This window comes from Lepisma saccharinum, chromosome 11, assembly GCF_977018435.1.
Source record: "Lepisma saccharinum chromosome 11, izLepSacc3.1, whole genome shotgun sequence".
Classification (NCBI taxonomy): domain Eukaryota; kingdom Metazoa; phylum Arthropoda; class Insecta; order Zygentoma; family Lepismatidae; genus Lepisma; species Lepisma saccharinum.
In genome coordinates, this window is record NC_139239.1 from 78,843,394 (window position 1) to 78,855,906 (window position 12,513).

The following is a 12,513-nucleotide window of genomic DNA, read 5'->3' on the forward strand; positions in this document are numbered from 1 at the left end:
ATATATTCCACATGCCTTACCTTAATTCGAACATATGATGCTCGTTATGCTAACATCTCCGACACAAAGGGCGGTAAGTGAATTTTAAACAGTCGAAAGTACATAGCAAATCTCAAGCACGATGTTGTATAAATCCAATTTGAGCATACACAGTATTGAAGGTAAAGCTTCAAATTGAACACTCGACTCATAGGGTAATTAACCTGGACAATTATTCCGATTTATATAATGCGAGGATAAGAATAACTCCCACCTCTTCAACATCTCACTACGTGTGACAGAAAGTTAATTATATAAATGAATACTTGCTTATAATTAGCACAACCGTTTGCATTGAAAAGGATTATGAAACGAAAACTAAAACGGGAGAAGTTTAATCAAGAAAATCTCAGAGAAATACTTGTTTCAACAGAAGGTCAAGTGAATATTTTATAATTATGTACGGGGTGGGAAATAACCTTTTGCTAGGGGTCCACAGTAAAAAGTAACAACAATTAAGAAATTATGGTAATACGAAATGTTTATACGACAATTGTGGTTACAAAAACAAAATTAAAAGTTAGTATGTCCGCCGTTTGCTTCTCTCACAGCAAGAAGACGATCAGGGTAGGAGCTCAGAAGATTCGCAAACAGTCCGTATTCCATTCCATGTCACGGAGGACTTGTTCCAGATGTGCAAGGAGTGTTGGCCGGGAATAGCGGTCCGATCCGCGTTCCACTATCATCAAGGACTCAACTGCGTCCTTCAGAATAGCCCCAAAGTGCTCCGCTGCATTCAGGTCCGGTGATGCACCCGGCCATTCAGAACTGCTGAAGAAGTCAATGCCACTTCGCCGAAGAAGGTCTTGGTTTTAGCATTTGCCTTGGAACAAGGATCTTTGTCGTGAACTAACTTTTAATTTTGTTTTTGTAACCACAATTGTCGTAGTAAATATTTGGTATTACAGTAGTATAATTGATGCTATAACCAGGACACTTATAGCGTAGAAAAGAAGAGGTTATTTGATTAAACAGCCCGATTTGCCTACACTTAAAACTATGCCAAGATGCTCTTATTCCCCATTTCTTCAAGTGTGATATGCTCTCAATCCCAAGAATCTTGAATCCTAGTGTAGAAAAGAAGAACCCTCAATAGACAGATTTGCCCACACTTAAAACAATGTCAAGATGCCCATATGCCCCAATCGGCCATGTGTGTACATATTTAAATCTAAAGAATTTTGAATTCTAGTGTAGAAAAGAAGAAGCCTCAACAGACAGATTTGGCCAAGTGTGCAAAGGCTGAATCTCTCAGTTTGTTGTCCATAAACTTGTCAAAAATATGCCCCTCTTGATATTGTTTTGACTATACTTAAAACTAGGGCAAAAATGCTTATATTCTCATCCTCTACAACTTACAGATCAATACAATAGGACAAGGGCAGGCAAGCAAATTGGTTTCATGTTTTTTCTAATCTTTGATCAGTTTCATGTCCCGGCCAGCAATAAATTATGCACACCTGGGAGATTTTATATGCTTGCATGCATGAGATAAAATCTACACTGTGCCCTTTCAGGGAAAATTCCCCATACATGCCATCATGTCATTGACTCCAAGGGAAATTCTTAGTAAAAAGAACATTGGCCTCTTGCATGTTGTCATATATGCTTGAATTGGATTCAGGTTTTGCCTTGTTCTGATAATATATACCCGAGTGAGACTTACAGAATATTCATTGCACAGTTCAAAGTCCAACTTTGAATTGTATTTAGCTGATATAGAGCTCATAACTCCTGGGTTCTGATACTCAATAAAATGTGGACATAGTCCCATGGCTTATTGCCTTGTAAAGAAGAGCTCTGGGTTTGAGTCCTGGTAAAATATGAGGCCTCCCCTGATTGCAAAGTGTTAATATTGTTGCCTTGTAAACAAGAGCTCTGGGTTTGAGTCCTGGTAAAATGTGAGGCCTCCCCAGATTGCAAAGTGTTAATATTGTTGCCTTGTAAACAAGAGCTCTGGGTTTGAGTCCTGGTAAAATGTGAGGCCTCCCCTGATGGCAAAGTGTTAATATTGTTGCCTTGTAAACAAGAGCTCTGGGTTTGAGGCCTGATAAAATGTGTAAGATTGAAATACATGTGGCAGAAAAATATCTCCACACGTGAGATTTTGAGAATATTCACTGCTAGTTGATAAACAACTGATAGCTCCCAGATCTGAAACCTGGTAAAGTGTGTTATACAACAGCATAATAGGACAAAATTATTTTATATTGGGGATCACCAGAGCCTAGTTATTGCTGTTGTTTGGGTATAAAAGCACCAGCTCAGCCACTAACTGCTGTTATAATTGTTTTGGCATATTGTCCATAGTTCTGTTTTTTGGACCAAGAAATTTTATATAAACAAACAACAAAAATGCCAAATCAAAAATATTGCAATCAGTGTAATAAAAATATATCTAGTTCTAATTGGTCTAGGCACCGGCATATTTGTGACCCTAAGAAATGCAGAAAGGCCACAAAAATGTGTCCAAGATGCCATAAAATATTAAGCAAGGCTTATTACAAATGGCATAAGTGTATTTGTTATAAACAGTCATCAACATTGCCCCCAGAACCATCTACATCTGGTCTGAAAAGGAAGCATGAAACACCTGTTAATGCTGGACCGGCAAAGCAGCCACGCTATGCACCACCTATCCATAGCAGTTTTAATGGCCAACTTAGGGATCACCGGTTTGTATCAGAGCCAAGATGTGACATTAAGAATTTTTTGAACAGTATAAATTCTGTTGTGCAGGCAATTCTAAATGCACAAAATGGCTCTTATAAGCTGTCCCTCAAATTGTTTACACAATATAAGAAACCAAATGGCACAAAATTTACACAGCCCCACATAACAGAAACTGTAGCTATATATTCAAATACAAATTCAGACAAAATAATAAGCTGTTTGATAGATCAATTGAATATTAAACACTCTGAATTTGCTGCAAAAGAATCGGGTTGGAGCCTATGTGGAACTCCACACAAGCTCTATGTTAATATTTCTGAATTCAGCCCATTACAAGGATCTACATATCTGCCATTACCTGCCAATATTAAAAACAAAAGAGCCGTGGTTAACATAGAAAATAATGATGAGAAATGCTTTTTGTGGTGTATTTTAGCTGCTTTGTATCCAGTTTCAAGGCATCCTGAGCGAATAAGTTATTATAAACAACATGAAAATGATTTTGATGAAGCAATGGAGGGTTTAGAATATCCAATGTCTGTTCAGAATATTGATAAATTTGAAAAAAGGCCAGGAAAATCAATGGTAAACTATTATATATTAATGTATTTATTTGTTCTACTGGCCGTGGCAATTGCTTGATAGCACCTCTCAGAATCAGTACATTTGATGATGATTCTGCTGTTCCGATTGATCTGCTCTTAATTGAAGGGGATAATACACACCATTATACTCTGATACATAATCTTGAAGCTTTAGTCAGAAAACAACTAGACAAAACTCATAGAATATTCAAGTTGTGCAGAAGATGTTTGACTGTATTTGATGGTCAAAAAATGGTAAATGGGGTTCGTGAAAAAAATGCAGAAATTGCTAAAAACAAGTTAATTGAGCATCTGAAATACTGTGGCAACCATAAACCTGTTCATATGGTGATGCCTAATCGAAGTGAAAATGCCAAATTCAAAAAATTTGAAGCCTTGTTGGAACACCTAGCATATATAGTCTGTGATTTTGAATCAAATCTCAAACCTCTTGCATTCTGTAGCCCAGGTCCTGAGGAATCTTCAATTACACCATACCAGTTACATGAACCTTCTAGTTTTTATTATGTTGTTGTACAGGATGGTGTTGTTGGTAAAGAATATTTATACATGGGACCAGATGCCATCAAAGAATTTGCACATAGAATAGAAAATGAGTGCCATGATATAGCATCTAATATCTTATTAAAATCAAAACCCATGTTGCCTTTAACAGAGAAACAGATTAAAGATTTCAACAATGCAGAAAAATGACCGGTATGTGATTCTGAATTTTCAGATACAAATATCAAGGTTCATCACCATTCTCATACAGATGGTAAATTCTTAATGGCCCTGTGTAATAGCTGAAATATTAAGATCCAGAGACCAAAATTTGTCCCCATATTTTGCCATGGTGCATCCAATTATGATTTTCATCATTTGATCAGGTACGAGGGGTTTGACAAGGAGAATTTAAATATTTTAGCAGAAAATAATGAGAAATATATTGCTATTAGCAAGAAAGTTAAAGTTAATGGTGTTCCCTTTCACTTAAGATTTCTTGATTCATACAGAATTTTATCGGCTAGCCTGGCTACACTGGCCAGTCAATTATCTGATGATCAATTCAAAATCACATGTGCTTTGTTTCCAAATCAGGACCTGAAATTAATTAGGCGGAAGGGTGTATGCCCATATGATTATGTTACAGATTTTTCTAAATTTGATGAGTGTTCTCTGCCACCACAACAACAGTTCTACAGCAAACTCAGAGGATCTGGAATCACTGATGATGATTATCACCATGCCCAGTTGATGTGGAACAATTTAAAATGCCAGACATTTGGTGATTATCACAAGGCATATTTAAAACTTGATGTGACCCTCTTAGCTGATATACTTCAGGCATTTAGAAAATCTTCCATGCAAAATTATAAGCTGGATCCAATGTATTTTTACAGTGCACCAGGCCTAGCATGGTCTGCAATGTTTTTAAACACTAAAATGCAATTGGATCTGATCCAAGATCAAGATATGTATCTGTTTATGGAACAATGTATAAGAGGAGGCATGGTGTAATGTTCTCAGAGATATGCCAGAGCAAATAACAAATATATTCCTGATTATGATCCAGCACTGCCATCAAATTATATACGGTATGTAGATGCCAACAGCCTCTATGGTTATCCTATGATGGATAAATTGCCATATGCAGGGCTTGAGTGGGTTGAAGATTTCAATATTGAAGATCTTAAGGATTTTGATGACAGTAACTATGGCCTGTTCTTAGAGGATGATCTGACAATTCCTGATGATTTACACAACACATTTTCGGATCTGTCCCCAATTCCTGAGGTTGAGTGCTCACCTGGCTCTAAACAAAAGAAATTGATGATGACTCTGGAGCCAAAACAGGGTTATGTCTTATATTACAAAAACCTCCAGTTCCTAATAAATCATGGTGTCCAAGTGACCAAAGTTGGAAAAGTTTTGAGGTTCAGGCACTCAAGATGGTTGAAACCATATATTGATACAAACACAGAGCTTCGAGCATCTGCAATGAGCCAATTTGATAAGACCTTGTTTAAATTGATGGTCAATTCTGTGTATGGCAAAACAATAGAAAATGTCAGAAAATATACTGATGTTAAATTAATTACTGACCCCAGCCGGAGCAAAAAATTGATAGCAAAGCCCAACTTCAATTACAGAAGAATTTATGATGAAAATATGGCACTCTTCAACATGAAAAAAACAAAGATTAAGTTTGATAAGCCTATTTATGTAGGGGCTGTGATATTGGAATTGGCCAAATTACACATGTTAAAATTGTTTTATAATGTGTTGAAGCCTTTTTATAAGGATCGTGTAAAACTGATGTACATGGACACAGATAGTTTTGTTCTTGATATTCAAACAGAAGATGTTTATCAAGATATAGCACAGCCTGAATTGTTTAAATATTTTGATACCACTGAACATTCAAAAATTAAACACCACAACAAAAAGGTGCCTGGCAAGTTAAAAGATGAGACACTTGGTGATGTTATTGTGGCATTTGCTGGGTTAAGGGCCAAGATGTACAGCTTTGAAACATGTAGTGGTGTTGTTGCCAAAAAGGCCAAGGGCATTGGCAAAGTAACTGTTGACAAAGAGCTCCAATTTGAAGATTACAAAAATTGTCTCAAATCATGTAGCACAATCAGAACATCAGAATCCAGAATTCAGAGTGTGGATCACTTGTTGACTACAAATATTGTAAGAAAAGTGGCTCTGGATCCACATGATGATAAGAGATGCATTTTATCATGTGGCATACTTACTCTACCATGGGGTCATTGTGGTTTGAAAAGTGGGAATCAATGCCCAATTACAGAGCATGATTTGAAATAAATAAACATGCCTATGAACTTATTTGGGTTCAAAAAACAGGCTATTATGGACCTGCCAACACCAGCACCCTCTTCTGATATGATAACTAAACTAAGTGCTTTGTTATTTATTCATCTGAACAGCATACTTACAGATGTTGATGATGAAACAGGTAAAACATTGTACATATTTAACAATAATTTAAATCATTACCAATTACCTGTAGGTGGTCAATTGCAATTTATTACAACCCCTGAGGGTAATGTCAAGATTTCAGTAGGGAGAAATATTTATAGAATTAAGCACTCAAACATGATTTCTGGCACTGTTTATACTGTTTCTGCTGGTGACTGCTTATATATTGAGGTCCCTGGATCCTATGACAAGCTTATACCTTTTTTAATAGAATTAAGAATTAGATATTCAATAATAAATAACCACTAAATCAAAATGCCTAATGATATATTTGGCCATACAAGACATGAAGATCACAGTGATGAGATTCTGATGCTTGATGTCAGAGTCAAGAAATTAAGAAGTTTTTTGCAAGCTTTACAAACCACACTGAATGCCAGTCTTTAACTAGAAATTACAAATTTGCAATCACAATGCATGGACCCTCTTCTTAAAATTGATTCTGAACTCAAATTGCTGCTTCAAAAATATACTGACTTGGCCACATTGGATAATTTTCAAAGTTTAGAAGAAGCTGTAGCAGCTCTTCAAGCCAAATTTAAGACCCAGGCCACCAACTCTGAGCAATTGAAACAGCAATTGGAAGAGCAGATAAATAATGTCCAGACACAGCTCCAAACAATTGTCAAAAGCATAAAATCACAAGAAGATTTTGATCTAGTGATTTCCACTCTAAAGGAACAGATTCAATCACTCCAGATACCTAATCTGGACCCCTTGAACAATGCCATAGCCGAGGTTAAAGAAAAAATTGAGACACTTGAAAATTTTATGAACAACTTGCCATCTTCTGATGCTTTGAGTGCAATAACTCGGAGTGTTGCCAACATTAAGCTGCAACTTGAAACATATGAAGATTTTGGAAAAATTCAAAGTACCATAACCCATCTTGAGGGTACAATAGCAGCAGTGCAAAGTGATTTGACAAATGTACAAGAATCTCTAGAATCTCACCTGCCTGGTATTGTAGACACCCTTGCCAGTGTCCAGCAACAGATCACAAAGCTTGAAAACCTCAACACTGAATCTGAGCTATCTCATTTTCATCACTTGATCGATGATATCCAAACAAAACTTGAAATTTTACAATGATGTGACATTGGCACTTGAATGTTTGCAAAATACTGTATCAAATCTGCCTACATCACAGGAACTTAAAAATATTAAGAGAGCTGTGAATCGCATATTGAAGTCAGAATATATCAAGAATATCCAGACAGAGATCAAACAACTTACTCAGACAGTGGCCACTCTACCAACCAATCAACATATTAATGAACTGCATGCCCTGTTTGAGGATATCAGAAGACAGGTCCATGATCTTACAGCTCAAAATTCAAAATTGGCAGTTGTTGAAAATTTACAGCAAATTGTAGCTAATATCAAGCAACAGCTAGGGACCATGGAATCCAATCAAGCAAATGCTCTGTCTGTTTTTGCCACCCAGCTTCAAGAGATTGTGCAACAATACAAGAAACTTGTTGTGGACATAAAAATCAAGCCAGGCCATGATGATGTTGTTAGGACCATCAATGAGCACCTTGAATCTGTAATAAGCAGATTGCTTACAGCAGAAAAAGAAATAACTGGCCTAATCGAGAATTCTAAACATACAGTAATTCTTGAATTGTACAGTATCCCCAACAAAGAATATGATTCACTAATTACACCAGGAGGCAAAATATATATGCTGTCCCCTGCACAATTTTATTACCAGTTTTTTGTTGGGGGCACACTGAGACCAATCAAGATCAAATATTGGCTAAAACCACAGGCACACCACTACCCCACCATATCAACAACAAATGCTGACAACAAACCAAAAATCACCAGTGTAGAGTTGGAGGATTTTACAGATCCCAATACATTAGAAACATCTTATGCTGAAGATGATGGCTCTCTGGAATTTCATATACAAATAGGAGACAAATTATATTTAGAAAATCCTGTAGTATCAGCTGCTGAACACCCCATAGTTGCAATATTCCTGTTTACATATTATGTCTAGACAAATTATTGTTGATGAATTACACAGACAAGACAGACATAATTATAAGAGTCTGCCAGTAGTTACAAGAGGCATAGATGATTTATGGCAGAGCGACTTGATTGAGATGGCAAGTGGACAGCTGAAAAACTTAGACAAAATTAACAAGGGCTACAAGTATCTACTCACTGTAATAGACACATTTTCAAAATTTGCCTGGGCTGTGCCACTCAAATCCAAGACTGGAAAATGTGTTACAGAAGCCTTCAGGACAATCATCAATCAGAGTGGAAGATCACCGCGCTATTTGCAAACAGATAATGGCAAATAATTTTATAATTCTGTGTTCCAACAATTTATTAAAAGCCAGTCAATACAACATTATTCGAGTTACAGTGATCTCAAGGCCTCAATTGTAGAAAGATTCAACAAAACCCTAAAAAATCATATGTATAAACAATTCACCCTTCAAGGTAATTATAAATGGCTTAATATTCTTCCAGAACTTCTACATAAATATAACAACTCTGTCCATTCCACAATCAACATGAAACCCTCTGAAGTAACTTCATCTAATGAGCAAAAATTGATCAGTACTGTTTATTATCCTAGATACCAGCCAACAACAACAAGAAAAGCCAAATACAAGGTGGGTGATCAAGTAAGAATCAGCAAATATAAGCACTTATTCAAAAGAGGCTTTACAAGAAACTGGAGCACTGAATTATTTACAGTGGTTCAAGTTAAACCTGGGACCCTTAACACATATATAATAAAAGATCACCGAGGAGAAATTCTCAAAGGCAGATTCTATGAAGAAGAACTCAGCAAAACTAAGCAGCGTGACACATATCTCATAGAAAAAATCATCCGCAGAAAAGGCAACAAGTTACTTGTCAAATGGCTAGGACTCCCAGAACACAGCTGGATCGATGCAGACAAAGTGATACTATGAACACCTGGGATGTTATAAAGAGGCTGCCAGAACCTGAACAGCAGATTAAGAGAAATGGCAAGTTGCTGCCTGATAATATTAGATGTCTTATTGTTGGGCCATCGGCTTGTGGTAAAACTACGCTAATGATTGATAATTTTTTATTGGCACCCAACTGGTTAGACTGGAAAAACAGGCACTTGTATGTTTTCTGTAAGAGCTTAGAACAATTAAAATATCAGCAGCTGATGAAGCTATATGATGGACTGGATATTGCCACTTTTGAACCAGATGTTAAGCCACTCCATGAATGTCTCGATAATTCTGTTGTTGTGTTTGATGACATTATACTTGATAATCAAAACAAGGTTAGAAATTTCTTTACACAGGGCCGACACAAAAACATTGATTGCTTCTACCTGACACAGACATTTATAAAATACCAAAGCAGCTGATCCGAGACAACAGCAATTTTATATGTGTGTTTCATCAAGATCATACCAACCTCAAACACATACATGATGAATATGTAGGTGGTGACTTGAGCTACAATGATATTTCTAAGTTTTGCAGTAGGTGCTGGAATCAGGACAGCTATGGGTTTGTCACAATTGATATGACAAGGAAACCCAATAGTGGCAAATTCAGAAATAAAATTAACAATTTTCTAGACATTGAAACATATATAAATAACCATGAAAAGGCCAATTATTGATGATCTTAAATTAAAAGATTATCTTGTAAAAAGATTTAAGGGATGGAAATCATAGAACCGAGGAATTTATGAACAACACAAACAAACAGAACAGCCTATTGTTGATGCTATTAGTGAATTAAGTAAAAATATCAAAACTGTTACAGAGCAAAATCAAAATTTGATCACATAGCTTGTACCTGTAGCTGCTAGGAACATATTAGATTATCCAATCACCCCACTTTCTAGTATTCATACACCTAGTCCTGTTGCTCCTCGAAGAATTGAAGCTACTCTGGATCCTATTGAATTGGGTCTTCTTGCTCAAAAATATTTAAGCACACCTAAAGACAACAAAGATGAAGTCTTTGGCTTATATGCTGACACAGAGCGTGATGGTAGCATCATACATAGAATTGGCAATTTCAGAGTAACATTTATGGGAGATGATATAATTGTATATTCAGAATCTCATCTTGGAGAAAAAGGTGGTTTTGTTAAATATCCTGGCACACCTGGATTGTGGGAACTGATGACTAGGAAAAGGCCTGGCAGCTATACAGATCAAGATTATGAGCACTACAAAGAAATATTAATAAAATCAGATGCTCTATACCAGAACAATGATCCCACACAAAAAAGAGTCAAGTCTAGCAGTGGAGCAAAATACAACAATTTAATCAAGCCCATATGGTCACAGATCAAGACTGGCAGTGGAATCAAACAATACAACACCCTGCCTAAAGAATTTGTGTGGGTTGATGATTTCAGGAAACTTGTAGATAGGTTATTGGTGATAGCTGGGGGGAAAATGCTGGCAACCACAATTTTTACAATGAAAATTTTGGAATTATGGACATGATAAGCACAAAATTGTCTAATTTTATAGTGAATGACACTAAGTGGATTGGATATCTTATAAAAATTATTAATACTCTACCACCTAAATTTTGGAATATTTCTGAGGGTCGGGGGTTGGTTAATGACATTATAAACAAGCTGCCATTTGAACTACACATTCCAGGCTCTCAGTATTGTGGTCCAGGCACAAAATTGGACCATAGATTAAACAGAGGGGATCCTGGTGTTAATCCCCTAGATGCTGCTTGTAGAGACCATGACATAGCATACAACACACATTCTGATCTTGACAAGAGACATGTTGCAGACAAGAAATTAGAAGAGGCTGCATTTGGTAGATTTGTAAGCAAAGATGCTTCTTTAAGTGAGAGAATAGCAGCATTGGGGACCACCATAGCTATGAACACCAAACAAAAACTGGGGTGGGGGTTGTGAATATGTATATAATAAACCTAGGATGAAGGCCAAGGGTGTTATGTATCAGATACCTTATGCAGGTCTTAAATCTCTTAAAACTATTGATAGTCTTTTAACCAAAAAGCAGCGCAAGAAAAAAAAACTTGTCTTGCCAAGGGCCATGGTATGAAATTGTTACTTAGTACCCCCCAATTAAAAAAATTACGACAATCTAGAAAATATCACATGTGGGGGGTTTCATATTTACTATCCCGGCCATCTTAGCAGCACTTGTGGCTGTTGGGAGCTTGGCTGGGGGATCAGCTGCCATAGCAAAAACAGTAATAGATGCCAAGAAAAATAGGGCAGAATTAGATGAATTGAAGCGCCATAACCTGGCCATGGAGAAACAGGGCAAAGGTGTTAAGAGAGCCATGAATAAGTTTAAAAAAGACAAGAGCCGCTTACAAACCAAGATATTGAAGCTTTAATCAAGCCACTGGGCATCAAAAATTTTACAGGTGTGTACATGTCTGATTCTTTACCAGAACAACCACTCAACAAAGAGTGTGGCATTGTTAATTTGGATAAGTACAAAAATCAGGGCACTCACTGGATTTGTTATCTTAAATATTTAAAAAATGAGGCATTTGTGTTTGATTCATTTGGAGGTGTTCCACCTGAAAATTTAATAAAATATCTAAAATCAACTAATCTTTATTACAATAATGCCCGTGTTCAAAATTTCAAAGATGTTAATTGTGGACATTTGTGTTTATCTGTTCTTAGATATATGTCTCAAATAAATAAACCATCAATTGAAAATTTTCAAAAGGCCCTGTGGTATTTAAAACATCATGAGGGTATTCCATCTCACCAGCCAAAATTCAATATTGAAACTCAAATTACATGATGATATAGTGTATCCCAAAACAATAGCTGTCAGAGCATTTTATGGCATGTACTTGATCCCTAATATTACACACCACAACAACAAAATTGCATTAGGGGATCAAAAAATTGTCATCACTCCAGGGCAATATAATCTGTCCACTCTAAATGCTCAATTACCCAGAGGTATAGTATTAACTCAAAATTCTGTCACTCACAGAGTAGAGATTGCATCTGCTACAGAAACAGTGGATCTGGGTACTATAGGAGAGCTGTTAGGATTTGAGAACAACACAAAACTTGAACCAGCCATCAAACACACTGCTATTAATATACCTAAATTCTTAGCCATAGAGACTCTGAATATTCACTGTAATGTGGCCGAGGGTATGATCACCAAATCAAATGGCATAGGCACTCACAAACAAACTGGCATCATTGCAAC

General features: G+C 36.5%; 1 protein-coding gene across 1 annotated transcript in view; it reads right to left on the minus strand.

Moving 5' to 3' along the window:
- LOC145995094 (RYamide receptor-like) overlaps positions 1-12,513 on the minus strand; it is a 320,260-nt gene that overhangs the window by 215,613 nt on the left and 92,134 nt on the right. The gene's annotated exons all lie outside the window — the stretch shown is intronic.